Source organism: Camelus dromedarius, chromosome 15 (assembly GCF_036321535.1).
Source record: "Camelus dromedarius isolate mCamDro1 chromosome 15, mCamDro1.pat, whole genome shotgun sequence".
NCBI classification, from domain to species: Eukaryota; Metazoa; Chordata; class Mammalia; order Artiodactyla; family Camelidae; genus Camelus; species Camelus dromedarius.
The window spans coordinates 55,146,804-55,153,924 of NC_087450.1; positions in this window are offsets into that span (position 1 = coordinate 55,146,804).

A 7,121-nucleotide genomic window follows, 5' to 3' on the forward strand; every position below is an offset into this window, starting at 1 on the left:
CAGTAAAGCCAATCTATTCCCCTTTTGGAAATAAAGTGTCCAAGTTCATGCACCCAGTTCAATCAGGCTACATTTACTCTGTTACAAAAGGTCAAGTCCCTCAATGTTTCCCCAAGGCCGGCGTCCTAATGCCTCATAATGTGGAAACCCCCCGCAGCCCGGCCTCTGCCTGCCCATCCGGACAGATAAGCCGAGGCTCCCCCTCCAAGCACTGCCCTCAGACGCCCAGGGTCCCAGCCACACTAGAGAAAAGTCACACTGCTTTTTCAAAATGATTCTTTCCCTTTTCCTTCCTGTCCTTGAGGATTCCAGCTTCTGGTCCAAATCCTATCTGTCTTCTCTCAGGTCCAACCATACGGAATTGCAGGGCATTGCCCAGCAGGACTCACGGGGGGAAAGCTGTCCTCCCTGCACCCGACTTGGTGCACGGCCAGCCCACTGCGGTCTCCGGAGGGAGAACCAGTCAAGGACTCACCCCTCCCAGGCCGGCTCATAACATACATAGCTGTACCCCTAGCCCACCTGCTTCCATCGGGAGCCAGCTGAGGGGAAGACGGGGCTCAGCTGAGGTAATTTTTAGGAACCTCTGCTGAAATCTTCCTATAGGGGGCCTTGAATACCACACTCCACTCTGCTCTGACCCAGTACTTCTCCACTCTCAGGCACTCCACCTCCCCAGCCCCGACCCCCGCAGGCCCATAAAAAGGCAGGAAGCTTTTGTTCAGCCTCTGGGCAGTGACATGACCACTGCCACCCACACTCCCTATCACGTGATTGACCCTCACCCAGAGGCTTTCTGCGGGAAGAACGGAGCACGAGGGAACCAGCACCTCTTGTTTATAGTCACAGGAAGAATGAAAGCTTGATTGGAACTTTCAGTTTGGCTCCTTGTCCTGACTACCTAGACACCTTGCAGCTCTGGCTAGCTCCTTATATGCCTAGAAAAGTCCTTTAATGCTGCGAGGCACAATAAATTGCTCTCTTACAGTCTTCCCTCCTCCGACTCATAGGAAATTGATCCAATCCCCACATTATAAATGTGTTTTTGTCCTACATATACCTCTACACATATGATAGTATCATTTCTCATATGGCTTTAAAATTGCAAACTCTTTTGACTTTTTTGCCTAAGAGACATAAGGCTTTTGCGGAGACAGTCTGTCACAGTCGTTTGCCCATGTAAACTATGACAATGTGTGACACGTTAGTGAATAATATAAATGTTCAATGAGCCAATCTTATCAAAATGCAGTAAATGTTTTAAATGTTTTAAGATCTGCTTCTTATAAAGATGTATATGATTTGTGTTGCTTTATATAACTTAAAAGAATATGAAAACAATACAATGCAACACCTAATATTATACATTATCACAAAGTGAGATGTTTAAAAAATAATTTTCTAAATAACTGAGGCTTGCATCATTAAATGCCATTTCCTTTTATTAGTTTAAGCATTTGTCCAGTGGGTGTCATTCAAATTTTGTTGCCTAACTCCTCTTTTTAAATAACTCACTGATATGGATTTAGATAATCATCAGTTTATATTCACATTTACCTTCTCCCATAAATAGGGCAAAAAAATGGTCCCTGCAGTTTAAAATATCTCCAATTCTGCACTGTTAATAAATACTCCAATTGCTGCTGTTGTTGTAGTGGACTGGTTATTAAAATTAAAATACAATTATTTATGCTATGTGGATACAAAATGAAACAGAAATAATTTACTCTTAAAAGTCATATATAAAAATTATTCGCAAAACATTTCCTAAGCATTAAAGTATCATTGAACTTAAGCTTTGCAAAAATATACAGTCACTTAAATAACAGCATTATCTTAAACTGATACAGTTAGTTAAAAGTTCTATTATGGGATACAAAAAAAAAAAAGGCTCAAAATCCTTGGTGTGATAGGATGTTCAGTAAAATTCTCATTTTAACCATTGAGACTCTTCTCCTTCTAAGATGTGGCAATGTGGGTTATAGTCCAGCCTCAGAAGAATAACAGTAAGAAAACCCTTTGGTAAATAGGAAATTCTCATGGCTATTGGGAAAAATGGAAACCCCTTGATGGAGTTTCTGAGGAATGTGTGTCCAATCATCTTCCTGAAAGAAGTTCCTCTGCTCACAAACAGTCCCCTTGGATCCTTTGTTAATGAAGACCTCAGATTAGAGGCGAAAAAAGAGAAACTATTTGGCATTGTTTACAGTGCTAGTTCAGAGGAAAGAAAAGCTTTTTTTTTTTTTTTTTTTAGAAGCAGGGTCATACACTGGCAAGGGAACATAAGTGGAAAAAGACATGGCCAAGTATTCTACTTGAAAAACTATCTTGTAATTTGATAGATTTACTTATTCTCCTAATGATTATATCAGATATTTTATCCATCAGTTCATCTTATTCTGGGCATTTAAGTCCTTCCTTTGTGCACTTTCAGTTGCCTCATCTTTTTAAAATAGAGCTCACAGATCAAGGGTTCTCTTTCTGCTTTGGGAGACTTAAAATGAGCATAATGATATTAACAATGCTCTGGTGTAATTTAAAAATGCCTGGACTCAGTCAGTTGCTTCTGAATAGGATGTAGTAGATATTTGGAAGCCATTGCATTCAATAAATACAAACATACAAGCAATGAGTTAAAAAGAAAAGAAGAATGAATCACATGATCCAAGTTGTTAAAACACTGAACAGCTATGGGTGCCAAGAAGCCTTGAGGAGCTAAAATTGTAGATAGAGAAGAACATTTGCTAGCTGAGGTGGTAGGCCATTGTCTTCCCTGGGAACTCGGTGTCCAAGCCTGGGACAGGGAGAGGATCTGACTTCCTGCCAGTGGTAGAAGTAGTCTACTTGGGCAAGTAGAAAACAGTGGAGCTTGCCTCATAGCTTGAGAGGTTTGTCAGCTGCAGAATACACAACTCACAGTTTGTTTTCCCCACTATGCTTTGCTAGGGCCATGCATAAATGTGGGAGTCTGGAAAGACAGAATTAAATCTTCTAGAGTTTTTTTTTTTTGATGCTTAAGAGATAAAACTTTCTCAAGAACAAGTTATCCCCATGCAGCATCTGCTAGATTTCCAACCTGAATAGGAAAGCCGGCTAAAGAGCTAAGCTCAACACATCAGAAGGCACAAAATTTCAGGCCAGATGAGAGAGACATGTCAGGAGGAAGCCACATGGGAAAGAAAAATAATATTAAAAAACAAAAAACAGAACAGAGAAAAACCCCAGAGTCTCACAGTATAGGAAACAATATCTTTTTGGTTCCCAATGTTTCCATTAACTTTGAAGCTTTTTCAGTCATTATTTATTCAAATATTCCACCAACCCCCTTTGCAGGACTCCAATTAGAGATGGTAGACAGATTTTTTTCTACATGTCACTATGTCTGCTTCATTTTGTCTTTGATTTTTCTATATTCAAGTTTGCCTAGCTTATATTGTTAGGAAATCAAGCTCACTATTTGTTGTTTTTTTTTTTTTCCTGTAGTGTCAAGTCAGTTCTTAAGGCTATCCAGGAATGTTTTGATTTCGGTTACTGTATTTTCAGCTTCAAGTCTTCCATTTGATCCCTGTCTTCTGTTGCTTTGCCTATAATTATAAATATATTTATTATGCTAATGTCATTTAATATGTTTTTACAGTTGCATTTAAATCCTTATCTGCTAACCCTATTATCTCTTTTACTTATGAGCCTACTTCTTTTATCTGATTTTTCCCACCTGCTTTTGTATCATAAATTCTTGCTTTTCCATGTTTCTTTTAACTTTTTATTGAATGCTTGACATTGTGAACTTTCAGCTGTTCACTGATTTTGTTTTCTTTCTGTAAATATTGCCATATTTTGTTTCAGTCGGCAGGTAATTATTTGCAGGTAGCTTAATTATTGCTGTTTTAAATCTTTTTAGGGCTTTTATTCTAGCGCCAGTTTAGCCTTACTACTAAGGTGTGTCTTTGTGGGGGATCTCCTGAATGACCAAGGTGTTTAACGAGATGTCTCTGCCCTTGTTACTCGGTACCACTCAGATATTTTTCAGGTGTGTGCAAGGTCTGAGAGTTGTTCGGTTTACAGCTCAGTAGTAGTTCCCTGCCTGACCTTGTGCAGTTTCAACTTTTGCCTGGCAGTGTAGTATTCAACAATAGCACTGAGGGACTTGCATGCTGTGTCTGGGGTCCTTTGCTGTGTAGTTCCATCATCTCCTGTACTCCACTCCGTAAAATCAAGTCCCCTCACCCTCCCCAAAGTCTAGTCTCGTTCTCTGTGTCTCAGATGGTGAACTTCAGCTTGTGTTCCTCTTCCTGCACCTCATCCCAGAAGTGCACCAGGGCTGGGAGCTGGGCTCTTCAGGGGGCTCACCGCCTTATCTCCCTGCTCTTCGAGATCTGTGCTCTGAACTGCCTGTTGATAAAGTGGGAAAATTCTTGTCTTATATGTAATGTCCAGCTTGTATTGGTTTATAGTGTTAGGGCAAACGCAATGCAAGATAATGCCAGAAGAATTCTGATTTAAAAAAAAAATGTTCATCATCAGCTTTCTCACAAAATAGTTGTGGTTCATTTACTCTTTGTAAATAAAAAGATACATATTTTCTAATTTTGATGACTAGAATTTGTATTTAAATTGTTGGGAAGTGTCAGCTTTTTGTACTCTCCACAACTAATTCTGAGTTTATTTGTGCTCCATAGGATTCTTAATTTAACAGGAGTAATGTTTTTAACCTAAAACTGTATCCTACCAAAAAAAGGTTTCTGTAAGAACAATATAAAAATAAATATGTATGCTTTTAAACTGAGTTCAAAATAACATTTACAATAATGTCAAGTATCAGCCTTGGAAGACTAAAGTTTTAAAAGGGTTAATTGGATCCCATGAGCCATTTGGGGGAAAAAAATCAAACTATTATTAGAATTAACTTAATTATTTGTTTTATTTGACGTATCCGATGACTCTAGCACTAGTATCAGTTAATTGCCTATAAATACTCTCTTCTGCTAATGGAGTCAAAAAATAACATTTAAAAAAATTATACCTGGGACAACTTGGACTTCAAGATGAATAGAACTGTTTAAAATAAAACATAAAGGTACTTCTGGAACTCTGTTAAATTGTCATCTTCTGTGACATCTTGTTAAAGCATCAACTAATGGTGAAGGAGATGCTGAGGCTGTCTCAGCAGGGTTGTCTGACGGGTTTCCTACCATTGGTAATATCACTGTAACTCCCTGGTGGGAAGTAAATTCAACAGAAACATTTTGTGCAAGTTATAGATTCATTATCTGCTTTCCTGAAGAATGAAAATGTAATTCTTATGTTTTCATTAAACATTTACTTTGTTGATCATTGCTGCTGGGAGGCTTTTTGCAAAAATACACAGACAATTAATATGTAAAAAAACATTGCCAACAAGATAAATCAATATATATATAATTTCACTGTACATCATATGAGCTACAGACCACTCTCTGTAGGTTTCTGGCTGCACTGCTCAGCCTCTGTTTGCTGCACATTTCTTATATTCTTAAGCTCTAATTTTTCACATTTTCCACTGACTGCACTTTTTGAAAGCTTAGTTTTGCTTGAAGGCTAAGGCATCAGCTACAGCAAAGCTGGATGGTACATTTAATGTGTGGCAGGCAGTAGTATTGAACACTTTCTGCTATTCATACCGAAGATTAGAGTTTGCTGTCCATAATCATTAGTGTCTGAATTTGCTTTGTACTATTTTTCTTTTAACACAAAACACCATATGCTGCCTAGAAGGGAGGGTGTAGGTTAGCTTGCATATGAAAGTTTCATAAAAAGAGTTGAATCACTATGATCATTTTTCAGATTAATCTGTGCTACATAGAGTAACTCTTATTTACTAAAAATGGGTCTCATGAATGAATTGATCGCAGAAGCCACAAGCACAAATGAAAGTTCTCCAAATCCACCTTAACTTACTTTAATGCAACTTTTAATTATTATACTTTATGTTAAAATTTAAAATAGGGAATCATTTATAACATAGAGTGCTGGTACAAGAGGACTACACCAGAAATTTCCTAGGCAAAAAGACATCTGGTCACCCTGTCTTAGGGTCCACCATCCCCGTTGTGGATCTTAGTCAAACGTTTGAATTATTTTCCTGATTTCTGTTATTTACTTTTTGTGTACATTCCACTAGGCAATGAAAGCAGAGACTCTGTCCACTGTTCTTTGATCTGTTGCCAACAATTGATGATATGCTTAGACCACATTAAACCCATAAAAAATGTTTATTGAATGAGGAGAGAATAAGACAACACATACATAGTCTCAAAATTTAAGAGAACGATATGAAGTTCCAGAAAATGATTTGATTAGCAGTGTCAACTGTATAGCCCAATTTGCACTTCAAATGAATCTTGAAAAAACACAAATGCAAATGAAATAATTAATTTTTAAAGCGGTTTTTTTTGTGTGTACATAGAATTGTTTTAGGTGAAATGGAGGAAAATAACGACAAAACGTATACAGTCCTTGATAATTGCGATTGTATGTGTGAAACGGAAGTTGACAAATATCACGTATATATAATAAGTGCCAAGTGTTTTGAAAAGAAAGGATTCATGGCGGACTAAAGGCATCAGCGAGATGTTCACAGAAGGAAGCCTGAGCTGGAATTTCAGAGAGAAAACTCTTTATAAAAAGATGTTCTCGGTAATAGAGGAAGATCATGTGCAAAATGCTGAGATGGAGCTGTGCCTGGCTCTGTAGAAGACGTTGATAGAACAGCTAAGCTGAGGAAAAGCTTCTGTATAAAAGAGCAGTCAGTGGAAAGTAACTAGAGTCAGGTTGTAAAAGCTCTTGAAAGGCAAGTTTATAAGTCTAGACTCCAACTTGTCCGAAGTCATGGAAATCATATAAAGAAAGAATAAAAATTCTAAAAGTAGTTTAAGGATAAATTTGAGGAAATGGTCATTAAATTTGAGCTGGATGAGGGAGTCTTTGAATTGCAAGTGTCAGAAAACCAGGCTCAAACTAGCTTAAAGAGTAAGTGGATTTATTAGGCTATTGCAAATGAGAAATCCAAAGGTGGCTGTCTTCAGGCATGGTTCAATAAAGGAATTAACTCTCGTTCTCTAACATTCTGCTTCCTGTTATGT